Raw genomic sequence first — 15,962 nt, 5'->3', positions numbered from 1 at the left:
GTACATTATCCAGTACTCTTGATCGACGACTGTTGGTGGCATCTGGACCTCGGTCCACTCCATGATGAAGTCAGCTAGTACCTGAGATTTGATCGCTGTTCGGGGAGCATAGGAAATGCCCTGATCCATTAGCTCGAGTGCCCACTTTGCGGTTCTTCCTATAGCATCATGGCTATGGATGACCTCGCCGAGGGGGAACAATGTCACTACTGTCATAGGGTGTGACTCAAAGTAGTGGCGTAGCTTCCTTTTGGTGATGAGGACGGTGTAGAGGAGTTTCTGGATTTGGGAGTAGCGGGTTTTGGAGTCGGATAGCACCTCGCTGATAAAATACATAGGGCGCTGCACCTTGAAGGCATGTCCCTCTTCCTCTCGCTCTACTACTAAGGCGGAGCTAACCACTTGGGTGGTGGCCGATATATACAGTAAGAGGGATTCTCCGTTGCATGGAGGAACTAAGACCGATGGTTTAGTTAGAAATTGCTTAACCATGTCAAGCGCCTCCTGAGCCTTGGCCATCCACTCAAAGCCATCAGCTTTCTTTAGGAGTCAATAAAGGGGGAGTCCTCGTCCGCCAAGGTGTGAAATGAATCGGCTGAGGGCGGCGAGGCACCCTGTGATCCGCTGAACCCCCTTTATGTTTTGGATCAGGCCCATCCTTGTGATGGCTGATATCTTCTCTGGGTTGGCTTTGATGCCACGCTCGAAGACGATGAATCTGAGCAGCATGCCCCTCGGGACCCCAAAAACACATTTTTCGGGATTGAGTTTGATGCCATTTGCCTGGAGTTTCACAAAGGTTTGCTCAAGGTCGGCGACAAGGTGGTTAGCTCGTTTGGTTTTGACTATGATGTCATCGACATAGGCCTCAATGGTTCACCCGATGAGGTCTCTGAAGCAATTGAGCATACAGCGCTGGTACGTTGCCCCAGCATTCTTCAGACCGAATGGCATTGAAACGTAGCAAAATGATCCGAAGGGGGTGATAAAAGATGTCGCGAGCTGGTCGGACTCTTTCATTGTGATTTGATGGTAGCCAGAGTATGCATCAAGGAAGCAGAGGGTTTCGCACCCCGAGGTGGAATCAACTATTTGGTCTATTCGTGGTAAAGGAAATAGATCCTTTGGACATGCTTTATTGAGGCCAGTATAATTGACACACATTCTCCATTTCCCGCTCTTTTTTCGCACAAGGATGGGATTTGCTAACCACTCTGGGTGGTATACCTCCTTAATGAATCCTGCGGCCAGCAGTTTGGTTATCTCTTCACCGATGGCCCTGCGTTTCTCCTCATCATAGTGGCGCAGGCGTTGCTTCACCGGCTTAGAGCCCGGGAGGATCTGGAGAGTATGCTCGGTGACCTCCCTTGGGATGCCTGGCATATCCAAGGGTTTCCATGCAAAGATGTCTTTGTTGTTGCGGAGGAAGTTGACGAGCGCGCTTTCCTATTCGGAGGAGAGCACAGTCCTGATATAGACTTTTTGCCCTCAGAGCTGCTGGGGTCCAAGAGGACCTCCCTGGAGCCTTCTGCCGATTCGAACGACCCGATTGATTTCTTCGCATCGGGTGCCTCTTCAACGACCTCTTCCCTGAGGGTGGCGAGCTCTTCGGAGGCAATGACTGTGGATGCGTGTCCGCAGCATTCGACTTCGCACTCGTAAGCGCGCTGGAAGGAGGTGCCGATGGTGATGACCCCACGGGGACCCGACATCTTCAGCTTGAGGTATGTATAATTGGGGACAGCCATGAACTTCGCGTAGCATGGTCGTCCCAGGATGGCGTGGAAAGTCCCTGGGAACCCCACTATGTCGAAGGTGAGGGTCTCGGTCCAGTAATTGGACCGATCCCCGAAAGTGATGGGCAGATCGATCTGCCCCAGTGGCATAGCCCGCCTACCAGGCATGACGCCATGGAAAGGCGCTCGGATGGAGCGGAGGTTCATTCGATCGACGCCCATCTCGTCGAGCGTCTTGGCGTACATGATGTTGAGGCCGCTGCCTTCGTCCATCAGTACTTTTGTGAGCCGCTTAGGTCCAACGATTGGATCGATGACAAGTGGGTACCTTCCCGGATGTGGGATGGCATCTGGATTGTCGGTCTGGTCAAAGGTTATGGCGGATTCCAACCACCAGAGGAAGGCTGGCATGGCTGGTCCGGCTGTATAGACCTCGCGGCGTGCGAGCTTCTAGCGACACTTGGAGTCATAGACCATTGATCCTTCGAAGATCATGAGGGCGCTGGTTGGCGTTGGGAAGGCGTCGTCCTTCTCCTCTGCATCATCTGTGGCGGGAATAGGTTCCTTCCCCTACTCCCCTTTGTTGAGCCCCCTGGCCAAGTATTTGCGCATGAGGCTGCAATCCTTGTATAGATGCTTGGCCGGGAAGGCGTGGTTTGGGCATGGCCCCTCGAGCATTTTTTCGAAGTGGTTCAGAGTGCCTTCCACAGGCTTTTGGCCACCTTTGCGGTCGGCAGTAGACACGAGCGAGTTGTCGCACCATTGCTTCTTATTTTTCTTTTTGGTGGAACGGTTGGAGGCGCCTTCACCGGCATCCTCGTCCCACCTCATCTTTCTGTCGGAGCGATCAAAGATGGCTCCGACCGCCTCCTCTCCAGTGGTGTGACTGGTGGTGATGTCCAGGAGTTCCTTGGTAGTTTGCGGGCCCCTGTGTCCTAACTTGTGGACCAGGGATTTGTAGGTTGTTCCGGACAGAAAGGCTCCTATCACGTCAGCGTTGGCGACGTTAGGGAGCTCATTGTACTGTCGAGAGAAGCATCGAATGTACCCACGAAGGGTTTCATCGGCCTTCTGGCAGCAGTTTTTGAGGTCCCATGGGTTTCCAGGGTGTTTGTACGTCCCCTGGAAGTTGCCCACGAAGATCTCCATCAGATCCGCCCAACTCTGAATAGCATTGGATGGTAGGTGCTCTAGCCATGCTCGCGCCGAATCGGCCAAGAATAGCGGGAGATTGCGAATAATGAAATTGTCATCACTCACACCACCGGCCTAACATGCAAGCCGATAGTCTTCGAGCCAAAGCCCGAGATTTGTTTCACCAGAATATTTAGGGATATTGGTAGGCGGTTGATACCTTAGGGGGAACGTAGCGTTGAGGATGTGTCGGCCAAAGGCCTGAGGGCCTGGCAGGCCAGGGCTCGGGCTTTGGTCCTCGTTGCTGTCATAGCATCTGCCATGTTGGGGATGATAGCCGTGGCGTGCTGCTTCTCCATCATCGCCGTGGGCATGTCTCTGAGCGTCGATGATGCTACGTATGTCATGGCCATGGCCGAGGCGTTGATGTACTAGGGCGATGGAGGGCTGCCTGCCGGCTAGCGGTGTTTGGTGAATGGACGCATCCTTGGTGGGATGCACTGTGGGCGTGCGCTGGCTGGTGTCGAGTTCGTGTCATCGAGACAACGAACTTTCTGCCTACTGCGCCGCTGCACGCTCGAGCAACGTGTGAATTTCTCAGCAAGCGCGGCGATCCTCGGACATCACAGCCTCCGGAAGGCCATGCAGTAAGGCGGTTGCAGCGGCGATGTTCTGGCTAGCTTAGGCAAAGTGAGGAAGGGTCCCATCATCGGTGAGGATCCTTTGATGTATGGTGTGGGCCCTGGCGTGCGCGCGCCCCCATCTTTGCGGCGCTCAATCTCACGATTGATGTCCACGTATTCCCGGACGAGCCCTTGCCTAGCCTCATCGATCTCTTGCTGACGGGCCCTCAGCTGCTCCATCCTTAGGCGAGATGGGGATGCCGTCTCTTCCCCAGATCTGCTATCAGGGTTGTTCGTAGGGGTGACCTCTTCCCTGGAGACACTTTCGACGTGACCCTCGGGGGTTTGCGTCATGAAGTATTCTTGGGAAGGGTGATGGCTCCCCCTAGTAGAATCTGAGCTAGAGAACGATCCTAGCTCCTCATTGAGGAGCCCGTAGAGGGTCTCTGTATCATGCTCAATCGCCCCCACAAACTCGATGTCTGTGGGTGACTGAACCATACGTAGCGCCTAAAGGCGGCTAGCGGTCGCCGCAGCATTGCGGAGACCAAACGGAAACGCCATCAGGGCGCTTTGTACGGACCCTCCCGGACACAGGGTGGTGTTGTGAGAGGCCTCTCTTGATGACTGGACACCAAGGGAGTTGCCCGGCGGGCCCTCAAGCCTAAGACAACTGAGGTTGATGGAAGGGAGAGATGGGGCGGCTGCATGAGTGAGCGCTAGCTCTCCTCCTAGTGAGATGATGAAATCTAGGTCGCCAAAACGCACGTGTGTGCCCAGGGCCCAGCTAATTGCATGGGTGGCCATTCGAGGCATGATTTGGAATGCGCAAGCTCCCCTACCTGGCGCGCCAACTGCCGGTGTTTCGTACAAGCACTGGCAAGTAAATCTATAGTAATGCGCATTAGACTCGGATGGTGCACTAAAGGACACAAGATTTATACTGGTTCGGGCCGAAAGTCCCTACGTCCAGTTGGTTGCTGCTCGTGTTATTAGCACCATGAACGGTTTGTAGTAAGGGGTACAAATGATCGAGAGAGGGACTGGTCCCAAGTCTCTGATGGAAGGGCTGAAGGGAGGTCAAGAGGTTCAAAGCCACTTGACTATGTGTATCTGTGTGTCGTATTGTTCGGTCTTAAGAGTCCCTCCGTCTGATGGAGGAAGTGCATCCCCTTTTATAGATGAAGGGGCTGGCTTTACAAGGATGAGGGCTCTACCTTATTCTTGTGGCTCACGTCTACCCAATCCTCCTTCTTCATTCTGATGAGTGCGAAGGAAGATAAGTGCCTATAATACTGTCGATGTCTCTGTAGAATATCAAGTTGATCACAGAACATTGCCCTGCACAGGGTATGGGCCGTAGTACTATGGTTTTGACTTATTAGCCTCTCCTAGCCTTGCTCCGTGTGCCTTTTGGCTCTTGTGAGTCTTCGTCGGAGGGACGAGGGGTCGGGACTCGCATTGATTCGACTGCCTCACAAGTTCAAGCTGTCCAACCACTCCAAATACAACGGCAAGACCGAACCGAAGCAATGGCTTAGGATTTACTCACAATCGATTGAATTAGCTGGAGGAGACGATGACATCAAAGCCTTGTTCTTCCCCCATGGCCCTAGAAACCATGTCGCTTCAATGGTTTGACAAATTAAATCCTGGATCAATCAGAAATTGGGAAGACTTACAAAGAGCTTTCTATGAAAACTTTGTGGGAATTATTACACATCCAATCACCCACGCAGAGTTAAAGGGACTCAAGTAGAAAGGAGGTGAAAGTCTCAGAAATTACTATCGACGATTTGGCGAACTACGAGCTCAAGTACATGACATCACACAACGAGAAGTAATCGAAGCTTTCTCTCATGGAATCGTGGCTAGGTGGCAATTCTAAGACTTCTGCAAAGAAAACCCAAGAAATAATGAAGAATTCAGAAGAACAGTAGAAAAGATGATTGCTGCAGAAGAAAAAACGAAAGAAAGGTTCCTAGAAAGGAACAACAGAGACAACCCAGACAGGCAAAATCCTCGAAACAATAGACATCAGGAGAGAAAGCAAGGTCCAGACAACACGGTAGCAATGGCTGACAAATCAAAGAAATTTACCAAGCCCAGAAGATATGACGACATTGAGAACATGCGTTGCCCTTTGCACCCCAATGGGAGGCACACCATCGGAAATTCCTACACCTTCAACGAAAGGTACACTAGAAAAGATAGCAAGGGAAACAATAAAGAAGACAATCAGAAAAAAGAAGGAGACAATCATGATGACAAGGGATTCCAAAAATCTAGAGGGACAGTAGCAGTAATCTTTGCTGGGATTCTAGACTCCAGAAGCAAACATCAAGAAAAGTTAGTGCTATGAACCATTATGGCCGCAGAACCTGCTACACCAAGATATCTCAACTGGTCAGAGTACCCAATCCAATTCTCAAGCGAAGACCAGTAGACCAGCGTAGGAAACGCAGACCATTACCCATTAGTTCTAGATCCGACCATTGCCGGCATGATTGTCACAAAAGTACTAATTGACAGAGGAGCAGGACTCAACATCATCTTTTCAGAATCTCTAAGGAAGATGGGACTACAACTCACCGGGATGATCACACCAACAAGCACACCTTTTTATAGCATAGTACCCAGCAAGGCAGCAATGCCACTTGGACAAATCACTCTACCGGTTACCTTTGGGACTCCCTCAAATTACCGCACAGAGTTCATCAAATTTGAAGTCGCAGATTTCGATTCCTCATATCACGCAATTCTTGGGCACCCAGCACTAGCAAAATTCATGGCAATACCACATTATCCGTACCTATTGCTTAAAATGCTAGGGCCTAACGGAGTTCTTTCTCTTTAGAGCGATTTAAAGCGCGCATTTGACTATGACATACAGGCGATCCAAATTGCAGCAAAGGCACAGGCAAATGATGGAAGAAAAGAAATAGCCACTATTACCGTAGAAACAAGCCAAGAAGAACTAGAGATACCAGCTAAGAGACCGAGCATCCTAGCACCACCAAAAGAAGCCAACATGAAGCAAATCGACCTAGGCACCGGTGATCCCACAAAAACAGCAACCATCAGTGCCCACCTATTGGCAAAATAGGAACTCGCGCTCACCAACTTTCTTCAGGACAACAAGGACATTTTCGCTTGGAAGCCGGCTGACATGCCAGGGGTCCCAAGAGAGTTGGCTGAGCACGGAATTGATATCAATGAAGGCTCCAAGCCTATAAAGCAATGACTACGACAATTCCCTCCCAACAAGAAGGCAGCAATTAAAAAGGAAATTACAAAATTAATGGCAGCTGGATTCATTAGGGAAATTCTTGATCCGGATTGGCTAGCAAATCCAGTTCTGGTACAGAAAAAGAACACAGATGAGTGGTGCATGTGTGTTGACTACACAGATCTCAACAAACACTACCCAAAAGATCTGTTCGGGCTACCATGCATTGATCAGATAGTTGATTCAATAGCAGGATTTGCCCTATTATCTTTTCTCGATTGCTATTCCGGGTATCACTAGATCGCATTAAAAGAAAAAGACCAAAGCAAGACATCTTTCATCACTCCGTTCGGAGCCTACTACTATAGGACAATGTCATTTGGACTCAAGAATGCTGGAGCCACTTACCAAAGAGCCATCCAAACATGCCTCAGTGATCAGATCGGTGAAAACATAGAAGCATACATGGACGACGAGGTTTTAAAAACAAAGAACCCGGATACACTGATTGAAGACTTAAAACAAACCTTCGAGAACCTAAAGAGGTGGAGGTGGAAATTGAACCTAAACAAGTGCGTATTCGGAGTTCCCTTAGGACAACTACTCGGATTCTTGGTCAGTCATCGCGGAATCGAAGCAAGCACCAAGCAAATTCGAGCAATAACAAAAATGGGCCCTCCTCGAAACATCAAAGAAGTACAAAAACTAACAGGCTGCATGGCGGCACTCAACCGTTTCATATCAAGACTCAGTGAAAAAGGGTTGCCTTTCTTTAAACTACTAAAGAAGATAGACAAGTTCGAGTGGACAGAAGAAGCCAATGAAGCTTTCAAGAAACTTAAGGCATACCTCACCTCACCAGTCCTCACACCTCCAAAGAAAGATGAAGACATGATGCTATACATTGCAGCAACTACTACTGTAGTCAGCACGACAATAGTAGTGGAAAGAGAAGAAGAAGGGCGCGTATATAAAGTATAATACTTGGTATACTATATCGGCGAAGTGCTATCAGAATAAAAAATCCGGTAACCACATGTGCAAAAACTACTCTCTACCCTACTGATTACTTCACGCAAGCTTCGTCACTACTTTGAGAGCCACAAGATTATCGTGGTGATATATTTCCCACTAGGAGACATCTTACGCAACAAAGATGCAGCAGGACGCATATCCAAGTGGGCGGTTGAACTCGGTGCTCTCAACATCGATTTCACCCTGTGAAAAGCAATTAAATCTCAAGCCCTTGCTGATTTTGTTAACGAATGGACAGAAATTCAACAACCCGTATCAAGCGCCATCCTTGATCATTGGAAGATGTACTTTGATGGATCACTTAAGCTAGGCAGAGCGGGCGCAGGCGTCCTCCTAATTTCACCAGACAGAAGACAACTAAAGTATGTCCTTCAGATATTATGGCAAGCCACCAACAACGAAGCAGAATATGAAGCTCTCATGCACGGGCTAAGAGTGGCTATTACACTCGGAATCAAGCGACTACTCGTATATGGAGATTCGGCAGTAGTCATCACCAAGTCAACAAAGATTGGGATTGCACCAAAGAGAACATGGGTGCCTACTGTGCTGAAATCCGAAAACTCAAAAAACACTTCCAAGGACTAGAAATTCTACATGTCCTACGGGATTCCAACATTGCAGCAGATGTTCTTGCCAAGCTTGGATCCGACAGGGCAGAGGTCCCACTCGGCGTATTCATAGAGGAGTTATCAGCTCCTTCTATCAAACAACCCGGTGAGACAACCATAGAACTCACAGCCAAAGGCAACCAGATTCTGGTGATCAACACATCATGGACACAGGTTTTTATTGACTACATCAAAGAGAATAAGTTGCCAGCGGAAAAACAGCAAGCCACACAAGTCGTCCGTAGAAGCAAGAATTACATCCTAGTAAGAGACAAGATATACAAAAGAGCCGCATCATCAGGAGTACTCCTAAAATGCGTCTCATTTGAAGAAGGCAAACAAATCCTAGATGAAATACACTCAGGCTGCTGTGGAAATCACGCTGCTTCAAGAACACTAGTCGACAAAGCATTCCTCATTGGTTTCTACTGGCCAACCACTTTGAAAGACGTAGAAGAACTCGTCAGAAGATGCAGAAGTTGTCAGATGTTCACAAGACAAGCTCATGTACCAGCCCACAACCTCATCTGCATTCCACCCGCTTGGCCTTTCTCCTGCTGGGGGCTGGATCAAGTGGGACCTCCCAAGAAAGCAAAAGGCGGCTTCAAATACATCTTTGTAGCAATCGACAAGTTCACCAAGTGGATCGAATACAAACCACTCGCAAAATACAGTGCAGCCAAAGCGGTCAAGTTCATCCAAGATATTATGCACCGCTTCGGCATGCCCAATCGAATCATCACAGATTTGGGTTCACCCTTCACAGCTACAGAATTCAAAAATTGGGCATAGGATTGTGGCTTTAGTATAGATTACACATCAGTCGCACATCCAGAAGCCAATGGACAGGTAGAAAGGGCCAATGGACTCATACTAGCCAGATTAAAACCAAGATTATATGAAGAACTAGTAGACTATGGGGCAAAATGGATCGAAGAATTACCCAAAGTTGTATGGGGGCTAAGGACTCAAATAAGCAGAGCCACCGGATACTCACCTTTCTTCCTGGTATACGGATTAGAAGCCATACTACCCGCAGACCTAATTTGGACGTCACCAAGGATAGAACAATATGACGAAGGAGAAGCAGAACACACCCGAAGATTAGAACTCGATAGCATAGAAGAAGTCAGAGTAAACGCTACCCTGCAATCAGTGAAATACCTCCAAGGACTAAGGCACCACTACAACAAGAATACTCAGTCTCGATCATTACAAGTCGGAGACTTAGCACTAAGAAGAATACAAAAAACTGACGGACGCCACAAACTACTTAGTCCATAGGAAGGTCCTTTTATCGTCGCAAAAGTCATCGGACCAGGCACATACAAGCTCATAACTGAAGATGGAAAAGAAGTCAACAATGCATGGCACATCAGTCAGCTACGGAGATTCTACGCATAAAAACAATTCAAGAGAGAATATGTATACAAGACGCAAGAGATCAACATTCATGATCAACAAAGATGCCGCAATGTATCATTGTAACACATCAATATTCATGATCAATAAAGATGATTATCTCTCGATAAACATACGTCTCATGGCTCTATCCGAGTTACTTCTTAAATGCAAAATGGCTGAAAAGACGCCTAAGCATCCCGACCGAGAGCAAAATAGTTGAAAAGACACTTGAGCCCGTCGATGAGGGTAGCTAACAAGCTAACACCCAAAATAAAATGTAAAATGGCTGAAAAGACGCCTGAGCATCCCTATCGAGAGCAAAATAGTTGAAAAGACACTTGAGCCCGCTGATGAGGGTAGCTAACAAGCTAACACCCGAAATAAAAATGCAAAATGGCTGAAAAGACGCCTGAGCATCCCGGCCGAGAGCAAAATAGTTGAAAAGACACTTGAGCCCGCCGATGAGGGTAGCTAACAAGCTAACACCTGAAATAAAATCAAAACGACTGAAACTAAGACTGGGCATAGACCAGAGCAATATCAAAAGTAGGACCCTCTAGCTACTTGTACCAAATAGCAAGAGGCTCGGGGGCTACACTGGAGATACCCAAGAACGGAAAGATCTACATATAACGAGTTATTTACAACTCGACTGATCAAGAAAGGTCGTCAACACAAAGATCTACATACAACGAGTTGTTTATAGGGCATAAGAGAAGGCCAGACAAGCACTCGACAGATCAAGAAAGGTCGTCAACACAAGTTGTTTACTTAAACAGAAAAGTACTCGACAAATGATCCGAGGAATAGGTAGGGCATTCAGACAAAGAAGACATACATACAACGAGTTGTTTACAGGGCACAAGAGAAGGCCAGACAAGCACTCAACAGATCAAGAAAGGTCATCAACACAAGTTGTTTACTTAAACAGAAAAGTACTCGACAAATCATCTGAGGAATAGGTAGGGCATTCAGACAAAGAAGACATCAATAAAAAAGACCATCATTCAAAAAAGAAGTATCATGTCATATTACGAGGCATGGGCATAAAAGTCAAATACATCAAGCCTCATCATCAAGAGAAGGGAGAATGATATTAAGATTATCTACTATCCTACTAGCTAAGTCTTCAACTTTAGGCTCCATCCTCTCAACGGCATCGATGTATTCTTGACTATCAGTTTCCTCTGCTATCTTGGACAAAGGAGCCGCTGGAGCAAGAACCTGGACTTGGGCCAGAACATTCTTGGTACACAGTTGAGCGCACCTCTTCACAAACTCTTGGAAACGAGTTGGAATTCGAGGAATCAACTGAGCCCAAGATTGCCCATCATCTGCTGGCGTTCGAAGAACGTCGGCTACTGAATGAAAGGATTTCCACAAAGCCTTCCAGTTCTCAGTAGCCGTCGCCAACCTACCAGACAAGTCTTCAATGGTTTTCTGAGCCTGCACAAGATCTCTATCAGCTCCACGCCTAATCAACTTAGCAAGCGCAAGTTCCTCTTCAGCCTAAGTAATTACCTCCTCAGCCTTGTTATGACTTGTACGAACAAGAGTCTTCATTTCTTCAACGCCCTCTGAGAGTTTTTATTTCTCAACCCGGAGAGCTGGATGAAGCAGCAGACAACAAGTCAGCAGAAAGGAAAGTTTGAATACAAAAAGAAACAAAAATAACCCTCAATACCGTTGCACTCCTTCACGGCCTCCAAGTCCTTCACGGACTCTGAGTTCTTTTGAGCCTCCTGAAGAGCGGCATCCCTCTGCTTCTTGATTTCAACAACCCGGGCATGAAGAGATTTTTCTTCATCCTGATGCGTTTGACACTCAGCCTCCAGCTTAGCTCGGAGGAGATCAAGATCAGCTTTTAGGGTGCTCACTTCTAAAGACAACTTTTTCTCGTTTTCAGAGGAGAAAAAGAAGCCGGTATGATCATGAGAGAAGGACTGAGCAAAAAGATACAAAGAAAAACAAAGAATAAGGACCAAAGAAAAGTGAACATCCAAAGAAGAAACGCTAAAAAAGCTTACCTGGAGCTTTTCTCCAAAAGAAGTCGCAAGGGACGACAAGTTTCCTCAGGCAGTAGTTAATTCCGATAGCCGATGAGAGGCATCGAATTGCTGCACCACATCATCGGCAAAAGGAGGACCGCTGGAGGCAAGAGAAGGAGAAGGAGAGGCTAGCCGAGGCGAAGAAGGAACGACCAGAGCGACCTCCCGGGAAGTCAAGGCCAACCCCTCAGAAGGACCCGACGCAATGGTCACGGTCACCTCCAGGGCTGCCAAGTCTGCAGCAGCGCCATCGCTAGAAAGCTTTGTAACCCCCATAGCCACTTCACCAATAGTATGCTATGAGTCCTGAGGCTCAGTACTCGGTGGCATAGTGGAGGGCTGAGAAGAAGTCGACGAAGAAGCGAGAGAAGACGAAGGACTGAAAATTGATAAAAGAAATCACCGATGAGAACCAAAAAAAAGGGAGAACAGAAGCAAAAGGATGAAGCCAGAATCTACTCACCTGGCCACCTTCTTCCTCGCAAAGCCAAAAGAAGACCTTGCAGGGGGGACCACGGTGGCAAAAACATCCCCGCCACTTGGCGACAGGAGCGGTATAGCTGATACCGGAGCCCTGGAAGAAGCTAGGGCTGGAGCCGAGGAAGAACTCAGCACTGGAGGTGTGGAAGAGCTTGGTACCAAGTCTACCAAAGAACTCAATACCGGAGCTTCAGAAGAAGCCAGCGTAGGAACCTCAGAAGAACTCGTACCCGACGTCCGGTTACTTCAAAAAGATCAAGGCTAAAAGTCAAGACAAAGAGGAGAAATTCAATGGAAGGGGAATATGAAAACAACTCACCGCCGCATGATGAGGGGTACTTCATCATCCTCTTCCCCCTCGATCTCAACCAAGGCCACCAGAGCACCCCGCTGAAAAAAGAATAAAAGTACTCGGTTCAAGATAAAAACAAGAAAACAAAGGGACAGAGAGTATAAAATATGCTCACCTAAGAGCATGCTAGCTACAACTGGAGTACCTAGAAGAGTACTTGGATTGTGAGACTTCTTGGAAGCAGGTAGGCCAGATGAAGACCCATCTATTCGCCCCCTCTTCGAGACACTACGAGGACTGTAGGGGACTAGACGAGGAACATATTCTTCATATACATCAACAAATCCAGAAGAAACTCTAGGAAGCACTGTGGAGATTGGGAACTTACTGGTTGTGGAAGCTCCAGCAAATTTCCCCCTAGTTTTTGCCACGGCAGGGAGAACATCAAGAGGGATCAGGTCAACAAAGTTGCGCCCAAACTCCTACAAAAAAGAATAAAACAACAAGACAGGGAAAAGTTAAACAAAAATGGATACAGCAAGAGTACATAAAGTACCCAAACAAAGAGATAAACAACTTACAGCTGGAGGTGAGTTGTTGGCAGAGAACTTAGAGACAGTAAGTGGGATGATGCTTGCTCCTTTTAGCATCTTTTGGAGATGCTCGAGTACCTCCTCATCGGTCAGCTCAAGAGCTGGGACCATGTATGAAGGATCCTTAGCCCCAGAGTACTCGAAACCAAGGTGCTCCCGCTCCTTCAAAGGCTGAACTCGGCGACGAAGAAAACTCAAGACAATACCAAAACCGGTTAAACCCTACTGTTTCAGCATACTAATCCTATCAAGGAATGGCTAGATTGCCTGGACCTCAGCGGGCGACATAGGGTTCTTATCCCATCAGTCATTAACCATAGGACCAGATCCAGAGTGGACAGCAAGGGAAGGGATCAGATTGGTGGCATAAAACCAGTCGGCACACCAATCTCTTATAGAATCGACCAGGTCATAGTCAAAGAACTTGATCTTAAGACCCTGGCAAAATTGAATCCCACAACCACCAAGAACACTGGTTTCTTCGTGGCGGGGTTGGGGTTTCAGGCGAAAGAAGTAACGAAACAGAGAAAGAGAAGGGGGAATTCCAAGGAAAGCTTCACAAAGATGAACAAAGATAGAAAGGTGAAGAACTACATTAGGAGCAAGATGGTTCAAGCAAATCCCAAAGTAGCTGAGAAATTGATGAAGAAAAGTAGAGGCGGTAAGGCAAAGACCAGCGCGAATGAAAGAGACAAAAAGAATGATCTCACCAGGACCTGGAGCAGGGACCCGATGCTTGCCTAGAACTCTCCATTCAGCAAAAGCCTTGCTCTGGATCAAGCCATCGCTGACAAGCTCATGGAGCTGCTCTTCGGTGGTCGTCGGAGTCGGCCAAGACTTCTAGGCGGCCCTCATGGCAACAAACTCCTAATTCTTGATCACGGAGAGTGACAACTCCTCGTCCACGAAAGAAGACAGGGACTTACTTGCGGTTTTCTTCTTACCCATGTACTAATGGAGGCAAAAAGTGATTAGGGGAAAAGAAAACCTAGATGGCGGCGCTAAAGACGGCGGCGGCAATGGCGACGGCAGATGACTGAGGGCTAGGGTTTGAAGGCAAGAGAAAGGTAGTAAAGAAAAAGAAGATGAAGGGTCTTTAAATAGATTTTACAGCATTAAAAACGGCCCACTAGGCCCGTTAAAGCACCATGTGAGAACACAACGGTCCATTTACCGACACAGCTAAAATGACAGAGGGCACAAATCCACACAACGGTACAATTCAATGGGTAGATTTCAGACTTATCCATCCAGCACTACTGCGGAGCTATCAGATAACTGCAAGAACAACCTATCAACAAAGAAGAAAAGAAGGGCAACTTCACAAGGAACATAAGAACTCAGTTCTTATGAAAAGAACTCGGGAATATCATGAGCAACTGGAACTACAGCAGAAAAGTAAATAACAACTCAGAAGATAAAGATTCTTTCCATTACAAGCGATTTCAAAAATAGAAGATTACAAATCTTACAAGACCCAACATACTCGGTACCACGAAAAGCAAAGTAGCAAAGAAGAACACGGACATGGCTGGGCTCTAGAACGACTACCTGTCCCAAATTGCTACTCGAAAGGACAAACCGCCATTGGCTACACTGTTTTCTTCAAAGGACGAACGTAGTGCATCCAAGGCAGAAATCAGTAGCATGGTAGGACAACATGGAGCAAAGAAGGCCGGCAGGCATCTGTCTACCCAAGACCGATGTGATGCTAGATATGGTGTTGATCTGCACTAGACAATCTCAAGATAGGCGACGAAGATCAACCTAGAACTGCCAGATGAAGGAACGAAGTCCACATCACAAGACTTCCTCCAACTACCATCACGTACATCCTAGTACACTGCTGCCGCAGGATTAGCCTACCTCTAATCCCTATCACAAGACCTCCTCCAACTACAACAAGACACATAGGAACTATGGAATATGCCTGAGGGCTGCTCTACTTCACAAACTACCATGTTAGTGATCACAAAGGTTTCAACAGAATGTTCAATGGATGAAAGCAAGCACTCTGGGAGGGTATTTATAGATCAAAGGAGCGGTACACATGGACTAGGAGTACCAACAAAATAAGACTAACAAAGGACATAGTGAAAAGATGGGACTCAATAATGGAAGACTCAGGCGAGAGGGAACAGTACTCGAAGATAGGCATATTTAGAAGAATATACCGACATAGTACAACCCGTGAACAAAAGGCATTCAAACTCAACCACCACCATACAACTACATCTGACAACAGCAGACTACCAGAGAATATGCCAAAATCCTGCTTCTGAGTTCTTCCTGAACAAAACAACCTGGATATATGCCCGGGGCCTGCAAAAGAAGAGGTATACGGTTCTATCAAACAACTCAGATTCAAGACCCACCAACTTTTTGTTCCAAATAGCAAGAGGCTTGGGGGCTACACTCAGTGAGTGCACTTTTTTCTCCAAAAAAGCGCACACCACTCAGAATGTTTCTTCAAGAAAGACAGCGTCAGGGCCACAAGACAAAAAGAACTCGAACATAGCATCAGAGCTCTTTTCAATAAGGAAGTCGGGGAGCCTTTCAACGAAGAATCAGGAAGATTTCAAGAAAAGACCCTCAAGCTCCTTGTGCCAAATAGCAAGAGGCTCGGGGGCTACATCCAAATGGGAGTACTTTTTTCTCCAACACACCACACAAAGATCTCACAAAGCGCTACACGGTTTCACTCAAGAAAGCACTCGGACGATGCTTGTTCCTGCTCAACGAGACTTGAAGGAACAAGACAAGGCTTCCAGAACCCA

Source organism: Miscanthus floridulus, chromosome 6, assembly GCF_019320115.1.
Source record: "Miscanthus floridulus cultivar M001 chromosome 6, ASM1932011v1, whole genome shotgun sequence".
Taxonomy (NCBI): domain Eukaryota; kingdom Viridiplantae; phylum Streptophyta; class Magnoliopsida; order Poales; family Poaceae; genus Miscanthus; species Miscanthus floridulus.
This window is presented reverse-complemented; position numbering follows the sequence as displayed.